This window comes from Argiope bruennichi, chromosome 1, assembly GCF_947563725.1.
Source record: "Argiope bruennichi chromosome 1, qqArgBrue1.1, whole genome shotgun sequence".
NCBI classification, from domain to species: Eukaryota; Metazoa; Arthropoda; class Arachnida; order Araneae; family Araneidae; genus Argiope; species Argiope bruennichi.
This window is the reverse complement of record NC_079151.1, coordinates 34,492,014-34,505,520: the sequence shown is the minus strand read 5'-3', so window position 1 is coordinate 34,505,520 and position 13,507 is coordinate 34,492,014.

Here is a 13,507-nt window from a genome sequence, read left to right as displayed (position 1 = left end):
ATACAAGAGAAGTTAAAAAAAAAAGCTATGAAATGTTGATCGTTGGTATGAATCTAGCGAGCGAAATTTGGAAATTAGCCTTTGGTTAATATAAAAGTAATTAACAATTAAATATGTATTTTGGACGCCCTTTATCCAATCAATTTAAACCAAAATTTATACATAGAGCTACATTTGTAGTCACAAGATATCAAATCAAATTTCATTTAATGAATTAAGTGCGTTTTTGTATTATTGTGTTAACATGCATGCGAAATTACAGAAAGATAGATGGCCAATCCTTTGACGGAATATCATGAACCTCAATTTTAGATGCTAAATTTTTGTACCCATTTTTAACTATTTAGCTCTTTCTAGTTATCGCTGAATTTCGGCATCCAGACAGACAAACTTTCTCTGAACGGATTCCGCCCAAAATTTAATAGATCTATAAATTCGGTATAAAGTTCATGTACTAATTTCATTTGTCTAACTAAAAGCATATAAGAGTTCATTAATTAATTTATTACATTTTTTTTATTATATCGTTTGTATGCCTTCGAAACTACAGATCTACAAATGACCATTCTTTTACTGAAAGGCCGCGGTGGCCTGGTGGTAAGGTCCCGGCTTGTGAGCCGTAGGGTTTCAGGTTCGAGATCCGATTCCACCGGCCACCGCGGCCGCCGAAGTACCGTCGTGTAAGGGGGTCTGTTGCAAGTTAAATCCGTCATGCCTAACGTCCTCCCGCTGGTGTGATGTGATGTGGTGTGGTGTAGAGAGGGGGGTGCCAGCTCAAGTGTCGTCCTCGTCATCTGACCGCGGTTCAAAATGACGAGGTCCGTCCCAAAACAGCCCTAGTATTGCTTTACAACGGGACGTTAATATAAGTAAACTAAACTAATCTTTTACCGAATCTCACAAATTTACGTTTAAGATATTGACTAAATTGTAAATTTATTGTACTGAATCTTAATTATTTATCTTTTTGTAGCTATTGTCCTCATTTGCCCTTGGACAGCAGGACAGAAACGAACTTCCTCGGAATGAATTTCGTTAAAAATTTAATAAAACTTTACGAATCCTGTTTGAAGTTCATATATTTAATTACACCTGCTAACCATGTGAAACTTATAAATGAAAATAGAAATGTGTAGCCAAATGGCTACATGATGCATTAAAGGGTTAAAATTATGTTTGCTACTTATGGCGCTTGTATAAGCCCGCTGACTAATCTGTCAACGATTTAAGCCTAGTTTGTGCAGTGTCTTCTGAAGATATAAGTCTCTGAGCACCCAAAAGCAGAAGTCTGACTTCTAGCTCATATGAAGATGACACTCACAGACTCGCTTGCACAACCCCTTTATACAAGGAGGGGAGGGGCTCTTTCACACACCTCCCAGATAGAACACAGGGTAAAGAACAATTATGTCCGAACCAGGACTCGAACCCGGGATACCCAGATCACGGGGAAGACGCGCTACCCCTAGGCCAGGACGCCAGCAGTTAAAATTATTCCTTAAATATGGGCAGTACATTAGAGAAACCACATGGTTAAATTACTTTCTCATGTTAGAGAGAGAAAAAAAAAAGAAGAGTTCGTAGAAAAACGAAGCCTTTGAAACAAACAGGAAACCACAGAGTAACAGATAGCAAAGAGCAGAGACAGGGGTAAAAAAAAAAGGGGAAAAAAAGTGGTTCGATAGACTCTTCTAAATGTTCAAACATGTTCTCGCGAAGTCCAACTGTCGCTCAATTTTCCGCTGTGCTGGATCTTCTTCCTCCAGACGACAGCCAAGCTGCAGGCCGCACGCGTCTATTTGCATCACAATGGTAAAAACACTCTCGCAGTGTATCCTGGACACATTCGAACAGAACGCGTGGTGGAATCGAAAGAATAAAATAATAAAGCAGCAGCAACAAGCAAGCGGGCAGAAACAAAATGTTCTCGACGCACGCTATAGGAATTCCATGTAAGCTGTCAGAGTTATCGACGACTTCCGTCCTGAGAGCTTTTGTGAGGGCTCTTGCGCTAAAAATGAGATGCTAAAATACCTATAGAGGACCGCTCATCGGGAAAACGAACCCTGTGACCAGACGTTTCAATCATCCCGGCCAGACAGCTCTGTTGGTTTTTGCGCCATTTTATCTCGCTGGAATGGTTTCGCGGCTTTGTATCAACGCCGGAGCATGCACGGGGACTAAAGACTGTTAAGTGCTGGCATTAGTCGGTCGATGTTCTTTTCTTTTATTGTTCGATTCAGTTCCGGACGTCAGTTTGTGTATCTTTCGAGCAAACGCCAGTGACAGAGGAAAAATTTGACCGTTTGTCATATTAGAATGACCCTATTTAATCTAAGCAAAACTTGAAAAAGAGAATTTTTCAGAAATTAATTCTTTTAAAAATAAAATCTATTTAAATTCTTTTTATTTCCTCTTATATTAAATATACAAAGCTAAAATATTTCAGTCGCCAAAAAAAATTTGAACTCGAAATTTTGACGAATCTCCTTGTTTTACACCTCCCTGCATCTGAAAAGCACGTTTTTGGAATTCTGTGTGTCTGTCTTTGAGTACGGTAACTAAAAAAATGATTTTAATTAGACATATGAAACCTAGTATACGAACTTAATGTCAAATTTGTTAGCTTGTATCAAATTTTGGCAAAATACATTCAGAGGAAATTTATTAGTTCTACTGTTCGAATACAAATAAACACGATAAAACGTAAAAAGCTACATAAATAAAATTGGCCACACAGGCTTCTGGATATAGCTTGCTTCTAACATAAAGATTGATATCGAATTTTTTAAAAAAATCTGCAAGAAGCAACAAAATTTTGTTTTACTGTTTTAACTTCTATAGATTCATCTCAAATTTTGAACCAAAAATATCAAAAGCTCTGCCGTCTGCAGACCCTTTGAGTCTACACTTTTGCATGCATGTTAACGCAATCGCTTGAATAAATGAAATTTGGCATGTGATTTTGTTATAATTGTAATTCTGTGTAAAATTTTGGTTTCTGTCTGTAGGATAAAAAGAATCCAAAATACATTCATTCAATATTATTATGTGAGAACATGATGTTGTTTTGACTTCAGGTTTTTGAAGCGATTTGAAGACAACAAATTATTGAAGTCTCGAAAGGCGTAGGCAACAAATTGGCGATTTATGCCTTTTTTTTATTTTGAAGTCGGCTTTCACAGTATAGCTTTTGAAATATCTATCGTCTGCTAATGTAGTTTTATTTTGGAGTCGGCTTTCACAGTATAGTTTTTCCATTTTCTATTGTCTGCTAATGTAGTTTTATTTCTGTATTAACCACATTTCATGGATTCATCGCCAAAAATCGCCAAGAGATATAAAAAAATTGCTAAATTTACACCAAAGACATATTTTGTAACTATAATTTACCAACGACAAGCAAGGCATTTTCAGCTTTACCTAAGATCCACGATTTTATGAGGGGAAAGAAATATAATACCTTTATTAGTGAGTGCTCAGAATATTTTGGGGACCACTCCTGTTGATTTTTCAATGTTAACTTAATATAAAGAGGAAACGGAACAATTTATTAAGAAATATTGCAGATAAATTCGTGAAATTCAAATTAGGGAAACTTCTCTAGTTCAGACAAGAAATGGGGGGGGGATAGAAGTCTTTTGGGTTGATCAAGGATATCTAATTAATTTATAAACATAACAAAAAACGAAAATTTGCAATTAATTTTTTATTTTCGAATTTAAAAATTAAATAAATATCATAGTTTACGTACTTAGTTAAATTATGTATCAATATATGAATAATATCAATATCTGCAATCTTTGTGTGATGTCTCAGATTAATTTGTGAATTAACTCGCTATTTTCAAGTAACGTACGACCATATCTTTCCTCTTTGCATATGCTACTATCTGTGGATTTCTTGAAGGGCCGCGGTGGCCTAGTGGTAAAGTTTTGGCTTCGGAACCGGAGGGCTTCGGGTTTGGAACCGAATTTCACCGAAGAACCGTCGTGTAAGCGAGTCTGGTGCACGTTAAATTCGTCGAGACAAAGCGTCCTCCCGTTGGTGTGGTGTGGAAATTTGGGGAGGGGATTGCAAGCTCAGGTGTCGTCCTCGTTATCTGACTTTCAAAATTACGAGGTCCGCCTCAAAACAGCTCTAGTGTTGCTTTAAAGCTAGGCGTTAATGTAACTAAACTGTGAATTTCTTGCACCAACTGTAAATCTATGAAAAGATTTTTTTGTTGAATTGGCAACGAAATGCACAACGAATTCACTCTTTGCATTTTTCAGGGTTCAAAACGATTTTTTTTCCTGATGTACCACAAGTTTTACTACACTCGATACTGGTTCAGATATGCCTACCATTTCCATCTCACATGAGAGGACGACTAAACATTTCCTCTTAGCAAGCATCTTCTTTGAATTTCGTGTTTCAGCTATAAATCGGTTTATGATTAAGAGAGTCTTTGTTGAATTTGCAGCGAAATGCATGCTTTACTTTAATAATTGATTCACTCTGCATATTTCAGCACTCAAACCGATTCTTCTTGAAATGCCACCAATTTTACTGTATTCGATAACAATTCAGATATGCCCACCATTTTCAACTAACAAGCGAAGCTAACTAGACCTTTCCTCTTTATATATGCGACCATCTCCTTTGAATTTTGTGTACCATTTCTAAATCTGTTTGTGATAAAGATAGTCTTTGTTGAATTTGCTACGAAATGCAAGTTTCACTGTAACAATGATTTCACTAACGTCTTTTACTAAGTTGTAATCATTTTTCTTCTTCGCATAATAAGTATACAAAGAGAAAACACTGTAAACGTGAAAAAAAATCGAAATTTAGATGAATCTCCACGTTTCAGACCATCCTAAAGCCGAACACTCCATTTCTTGAAATGTGTCTGTCTGTCTGGGAATTTGATAACTCAAAAAACCCTTTGGCCAGTCAGAAGAAATTTGATTTACTGTCTTTACAAGAAATCTGGAGTTTTTTTAAAAAAAATCAAATTTTGTATGAAATGTATCCAGAGGAAATTTGATCGTCTTGCTGTCCGAGTATAAGACATTATGATAACTGAAAAACAGTGTAGTGCAAGATAACTTAGATTTGGTACACAGATTTAATATAAAATGTAGATATGTATCGAATTTGGAAACAAATCTATCAAGGAATTGACTGTCCATCGGTCTATATTTTCGCATGCATGTAAATGAGATAATTTACAAATTCTGGGCCTTCTGAATTCGAATCCCGGTTCGGGCATGGTTGTTCTTCATCTGTGTTCTATCTGTGAGGAATGTGACCATCCACCCTGTAAAAAAGAGTTGTGCAAGCGAATGTGTCAGTTTCATCTTCATATGAGCCAGAAGTCAGACTTCTGCTTTCGGGTGCTCAGGGGTCTTTACCCTCAGAAGGTACTGCACCCCCCTTCCGAAGTAACGCGGACACTACATCATCAATGCATCATCATATATAACATTCGGTATATGGTTTTTAAAGACTACAATTATAGTTCTAGTCAAAATTTAATTTCAATCGGGATAAAAAAAATCTAAAATACCCGTTTGGTTTTCTGGTACATATGTATTACTTGCAACACAACAGTTAATCGCCAAAAAAATCATCTGCAATCACAAGTTGATAGATTGATAACTGCTGATCGCTCATGGCATGCAGTTAATAAATACATATCTGTCTGAGAATATGCGAGATAATTTTTAGGAAACACTCCTACTGGTTTCTTAAACGAAGAACATCAACACTTTTACAGATATTATCTAAGTATATATAAAATTAGTCTTCTCTTATTTAAGTATATATATGTAATGATATTTTAAACTCTTAATTTCAATTTAATTAATTTTCAAGATTTTATCTTAATTTAGCCAATAGGAACTTCATTCTGAAATATTCTCTTATTTCGTGATCCAATGCCACTTTCTCTACTTAATTAATTCAAGAGAAGCTTTATAAAATTGCTTAGTCAGCTAAACGCCGATACTTTCACGCGCTCGCCGTGAAGGGGTAAAAATGTCCAGTAAGCACATTCTTTCTTAAAAGATCCCCGTGCTTCCCTTACATGTGATTGGCATGCGCCAGAAATCCCTATCAGAATCTTAATAATATATTAGCACAATGAAGAAATATTTTCCCTGTCAAAATCTAAGGTTATATAAGACGAGGGATAATTTATTTCGGCCCTTTTCCCCCACCGCTGCTTTTGCAACGCGCTGTGGCGGACGCGTAATGTCCGCGTCTTATCTTGTAAATAATTATGCTTTCCCGATGGATTAAAAAGAATTTAAAAATGTAAAAAGTCTCTTCACTGTCTTCAAAACTGCATCCTGCTTCACAACAAATAATGTTACATATTAAAGAGCCGATTGGATTCGAAAAGTGTTATATGTATCAATAATGCCGCTATCTATTTAATTTCATGAAAATTAACTAATTTAAACCTACTCTTTCTTTTTGAATAACCCTGCATTTAATTACTTTTTAGATAAATTGTGGAAAAAAATTCTGACATTTCTAATTGATTGGATTGAACAGCAGTAAAATACTACGATTTCATACTTGTCTATGTCTATTTTATTATGGCTGTCAAACTTACCAATAGACGCGTGCAGCTTGAATCCACAGTAGTGACAAAGAACAGGTGATAAACGAGGCTTAAAAAGTAATAATTCTGTGCGTGACAAAACTGCTTGTATGCGCCTTTCACGAAATTTCCTTTTTGTCACAGTTCAATGAATAAAAGACACTTGAAATTTTCTGTGGTAGTATTCGAGTGGAAATCCCTTTTTAATTAATTAAAAAAAAGTGCTTTGCTTTTCCGAAACGCTTAGCGGTTAACCAATGGCGAATACGGTAAAATTCACTATTTTACCATTCTACTATGTAAAAGAATTAATTTGTGGTTGTAATTTCGTAATGGTATTTCCGTATTATAGTCATTTTTTCTTTTTGCTTTGCTATCAAAGGCAGCTAATGCATTTTAGTTTGGAGATGCTGAGTTCTATTTTGCATTGTGCAGCAAAATTTCTTGAAATAGTTTAAATTTTACCTCTCCTAATTAATTTTTAATAATTTAATTATTAGGTAGTAAAAAATAAGTGATTTTTTTTGTCATGCATGCAGTTTTTAAGAAATAAATAAGTTTTAATTGATTACAATCTTGTATATATATATATAAAATACAGAAAGAAAGTATTGTTATATTAGTTATAATTTGGCGTAATGTTGATTTTCTTGCAAAATTTCCGTCACATCAAGCACTCGGAAAAGTAATTCGATGCATAATTATTCAGCTAATGCAAAGACTTGTTTATTGCTCCAAAAAAATAAATGTATATAATTGTTTTAATTTGAATTCTTTCATTTAATTAATCTGCATCTTCTTACTACTCTGCAGGTATTTTTAATAATCAAAATTAAATAAATAAATAAATGAAACATCAAAATAATGCATCATCCGAGTGCAAACCGAGTTCAAACGTGTTTTATTCATACGTGGCATGCCTCACTGATCTTTTTTTTGTATTTTCCTATGTGTAAGGCGTAGGAAACATAATATTACTTTTGTTTCTATTGAGTTTGTAACTTAATATAGTTGCCACTTTTCTTATTTGGATTTAAAACCGTCTTTCTTACATCTAACTAACACAGTAGATGGAAGGCGGACAGGAAATTAAAATCAGGCGCGACAACAGTTCATCGCGAGTTTTCTTTTTTGGCGAACGCTGATTTCGGTGATGTTTTGCAAACGAAAAACAAAATTTTTCCTGAGTTAGGACACTGATATGGTTTATTTTAACTTCATTTGAAAACTGAAAGAACGGACATTTTTTTTTCTCTTTTTTAATTTGACAGATTATATTTAAAACGGTGTTTGTATTATTCAATATCAAAGGCTTTGGCGATAATATAATTTTGCATTTCGGCAAGTCATCAGTGCTTGTAACTCGTCTTTAAATCTAGTTATCCTGATGAAAATTGTATCATCTTATAAGATTTTCTCTGTTCTTTCAAAATATTTGTTTCTTTTACTTTTAGATCTGCCAAAAACTGTAATTTTCGATCCCCCCCCTACCGATTTATAGCGTATTTATTTTTATGCGGTATAACTTGCCAAGCTTTTCTATCAACCTCTTTTATTTGTCACATTAGGTCAAACTGACCCCGTATATATTGTTGCAAAGTTATTTTCGACTTCACTTCAATATTTTCAGCTTCATTTTGTTCTTTACTTCCTCCCACTCCCACTGGGGAGGGGGCATCGCAGAAATGAGAAGGAGAATCCAGTATGATGATTAGTTCTCGCCACCCTAGTGGATACAGAAATGTTGAGAGTCAGTTACCTCTTATCGATGACGAGACGCGCTCCCAGCGGGAAAGGTTGTATCGTGGCCAGTAATGGCTCTTCGGACTCGATATAGTTCTAGCCAGTGTTGCTGTCGCAGCGATCCGATCAGTCAGATTTAATCTAAATGCCCGTAGCCAGTGTGGTTACCTACTTACAGTTTCCAGTAGTACAACCCTAGTCAGAAAATTTAGGCACCACTGATTTTAATGTATGGTTACCCAATGTGAGTGTGGTTACCTAATGCGCGGTTTAATGTGTGTTTGGTTAAGTGTGGTTACCTACTTCCAATTTCCAGTAGTACAACCTTAATCAGAAAGTTTAAGCACTACTGATTTTAATGACCACGCAACTGGTTATATCGAAATTTAAACAAATTTTATTGTTTCATCAAATCTTTTACTCGAGTGCTTTTGTGAGTGTTTAAATTTGGATAAAAATAATTGCTTTCTTTGGTTCTTAATTAGAAACAGGATTTTAACTTTCAATTTTATTACTATGATAATACTTTTTGGGGGGACCGACATTCTTTCTCTTAATTGCATGATGTAAAATCCGTTACGTAACGAATGTGTCAGCTGAACCAGAAGAAGACAACGCAGAAGAACTATCTGTCTAAGATGTTTCGAATTAGAGGTTCAAATTTTCAAGTGCGTACATAATTAGTATCAGTTGTTTCATTTTGAAGCAGAAAATTTAGTTTTCTTTTAGCTACTAAACAATGGACATCACTCTGCAACATTTTTACTTTCACGTGAACAAAGTATAGAAAGAGAAAATATTGCAATAGTCATAAAAATTTGACCGTATCTTTATGCGCCCAGAACTCCTCAACCCCGAAAAACACATTTTAGAAATTATGCTTGACAGTCTGTTTATGAATAAAATAACTCAAAAATGCTAGAAGAGTGAAATGTAATATGGTTTATTTATATTAAATACTCGATCAAATTTTGGACGAAGGCTGTCTGATTACTGGAGAACACATAAATTCAAAACATAAATAGCTAGATGGACAAAATTTGGTACACAGTTTTAGCATCTGTAATATAGATCTACATCAAATCTTGAACTATATCCGTCCAGACTTCCATTTCCATATGAAATTTTGCATGCGATTTTTTAACTATAACTGTCTAAAACTGTAATTCTTTATCAAATTTTGGTTTTAATCGTTCGAAAAGGAGACTTTCAAAATGTATACTTGGGTTTCTCAGCTACATATATTACGAAGTACAGACCATTTATTTACAGGGCTCTAAAAATAAAAATCAGTGCACTTATCGAGGTCACAGCTTTACTCAAGATACAAAATTTTAGGCGATTTGATTACTCTAATATTTAGGAGTATCCCAGAATCCGTTGGGAAGATCCCCCTCGTTGATTTTTGTTTCCGCATTTCTTACTGAATTCTTCTTCTTCTTCTTCTTCTTTTTTTTTTTTTTTTTGTTATTTAATCTTATATATATATTCATTTCTTATAATTATTTCAAGAAATAATTATAAGAAATTTTTTGAGAAATTTAAATACCAATAATCAGTTTAACGAGATCTACTGTAGTGAATAAAACAAATATTCAAAGCATCGAACATACAGATTATAACAGTGCAAGATGCATTTTGGGTCGCGGTGGCCTGGTGGCAAGGTCTCGTTTCGTGAGCCGTAGGGCTTCAGGTTCGAGATCGAGACCGTTCAGGTTCGAGAAGCGTTGTGTAAGGGGGTCTGTTGCACGTTAAATCCGTCAGGCCAAACGTCCTTCTACTGATGTGGTCTGGAGAAGGGGATGCCAGCTCAGGTGTCGTCCTCGTCATCTGACCGTGGTTCAAAATGACGAGGTCCGTCCCAAAATAGCCGTAGTGCTGCTTTACAATGGACGTTAATATAACTAAACTAATCCATGCATTTTATGACTCCAAATCTTTATTATCACCTATGTTCTTTGATTAAATTTTTACTATCGTAATTTATGTTATGATTCTTTTTATTGTCTGGACTTTTTTTCTCGTACTGCCTTAAATTATCATAATAGTCAAGTAACTTAATAATATTTGAAGGATTTATTTTCGATTTCATTGTTCTATACTTTATTTTATTTTATTAAGTATTATTATTTTTACACTCTCATACACAAAATATACAAAAGACAACATATTATATTTGTCAAAATTCACCCATGACTTTTTGACGAATCTTAAAGTTCCAAAAACATATTTTTGGAATTATGTCTGTCTGTCTGTCAAGTCGAAAACTAAAAGTTGATTTAAATTAAATGTGTGAAACTCTGTCTATACACAAATTCTATCAAAGTTTGAACGAAGTTCATTCTTACTTTGTTTATCTTTTCGAATGCAACTGAACACGATGGCTATAAAAGATATAAAAAGTTATACGGATAAAATTTAATACACAGTTTTAACATCTAAAATCATCTTGATTCTTACCAAATTTCCGATCAAATCGGTCAATGGTTTGAACATCTGCCGTTTTGTACTTTCACATGTTTATAAACACTATAATTCCAAAACAAAACGATTAGGATAAATTACTTTTAGTGTATGATCTTGTTGCTTTTCAACTCTTTCTTCAATTTTCAACTTTTGGTGTCAATAAACATACAAAAGGCATACTCGCTATGGTAGAAAGCACAAAACTCTCAAGTGTGGCACTCTAAAAATAAAAATCTTAACCTTTCTCGAATTCCGTAAGTAATGCGAAATGAGGGTTGCCTTTTTAGGAAAAATGTAGGAACGTTTCATGGAGATCACTTCCATTAATTTATAATACTTCTCGATTCATGTCCTGAAATGAAAATGAAATGATTTTTCATTTACTTGAAAATGAAAGCTGACAATTACTCACGTTCACAGTCAGCTAATCAAATGAAACGCAATTTCAATGCAAATCCTTGGGTTTGTTTGCGGAGCTGAGTTTTATACAATTAGATGCAAATGGAAGAAAATGTAATCTCATGTCTGGAGCGACGTCAAATTTATTGCAATATTCATTATCAATATACACTTAAGGTGAGAATGTTCTTTTCGCAAACTTTATTTTTATTAAAAGTATTAAATATTTTGTTCTTTTTATTCCAAATTATCGGTATTATTCTTTTATGGCTACCCGTTAGTATTTCTGACCAAATTTCAATTTTAACGTGAATTTCATGAAAAATGGTTTTTCTAAAAACCTTCTGGCTTACACTAATAATGATGTTATTCTCTTTCTCCAGCGTAAAATTGTGGACCATTGATCAGGCTTTTAACACGAAGAGGGCTCCGATTTTTATTTTTAGTGTTCCACATATGAGAATGGTATATTTTGTGTTACATTAATATTAATCGCAGGTCATTGGCGAGCAATATTTATGAAAGAGCCAATTAGCAGGCGATTTTAAGTAATTTTCATTTGAGATTAATCGTAAATATGTGGTTAATACACAAATACTAGAAAACCAAATAAGAACTTTTAACAACTTTTTTTTCCGATTAATTGAAAATATAATGACACATTACAATCGTAGATCAAATCATTGCGCTTTCGAATTCGATATCCAGTTCCTTATGTACAATTTCTTGATAGTTAATAAAAAAATTCTAAAAATAATTGATTTCTAATAACTTAAAAACTAATAAAATCTTGGAAAACCATTTCTTAGTATGAGCCATCTACCTACGAGATAACTCCGTGTCAAAGTTGGTAAATCTGTGTTTAACAGATAACCTGTAGGGCGTCTTGAATAATTATCTGCATACTGATGATGAATTTGCAAAATTTACAGAACACAAAGCTCTTCCTTAATACGTACTAAAATTATGTAGTGCTACATGAAAATACAAATGTAAAAGTTTAATATTCATGCCTTTATATACATTTTTTGATAAACAACAAAATGACCCTAAAAACAACGTTGATTTCTAGCCACTTAAAAACTAATTAAAATTTTGGAAGATAAGAGATTTAAAAGGCTACCTAAGAAATAATCCCTGTAAAAGTTGGCAGCTCTGTCGTCAATAGTGAACCTGTAGGGAGTCTTAAGGTGTACGTACACACTTCAAGATTTTTTTAAAAATTTTAACTTTAAAAATCCAGCTTTTTTACAGTAGGTTTAAACTCGTATATGTTTAAACCCATTTCAGTGAGAAAAAAACCATATTACACTAATTATTAATGAATTAAATAATATTTAATGAGCTAATTAGGCTATTTTTTGAAACATGATATCTTAAATTCTAATTTGTACAGACACGCAATTCTAGTTGGAAATGATGCCTAATATTAGTCTTCATGTTGTCTGCCTCAATTAAGTTATAAAAATGCATAGTTTTTTTAAAACAATTTTTTCATCAACAATGAATAGAAAAAGCGAGATTTTTTCTGTCATTTTAACTTTTAAATAGCTATTAAAAATGTACTTCTATAAATATAACTTTGATTGAGGCACAAAACATCCGCTATTTCATACAGATTATTTTGATATATAAATAACTGTATTTGATTCATTTTTTGTTAAGTTATGAATGTTTGAATGAAGCAACATAGTGGGAAAATATCATTCTTCATAAAATGAATTTTAAAAAAACCGCAACTAGAGTTTTTAATGAAAGCACCTCAAGAAAAATAATTATAACTCGAGAAATATTTCGAATATTGACAACATCTTGGTATCATTTGAAATCTAATGGATCAGAGAACATTATTAAACAATAAAAAAAAATATTCGATATTTTGAACGATTTTCGAAGTTTCAAGTGTGTACATACACCTTAAATAATTCTCTGCATCATGCATAACGCAGTTTATAAGTCGGATTCTAACATAAAAACATTTTCTTGCTAAAACATTTGTAGTACTGTAGTAGTGGCATTACTCTATCTTCTCTTTTGGATAATAGATGGCGATGCCTGATTATATACGCATCCCATAGTGCATTGCGATTGTAAATATAATCAGACGTGAATGCCAAGTCTTGTCTTCGTGTTTTGTGTTTGTTTTGTGTGAAATGCGATCATTAAAGAAATGGTCTCGAAAACATGGGCCCTCTTGCTTCCACTGCACGGATCATAATGATCTTCATTCCACCACAGTACATAATATCTAAAAGTGAAAATGTATCCAAATAATGAACTCAAATATTTCGATTATAAAGACTT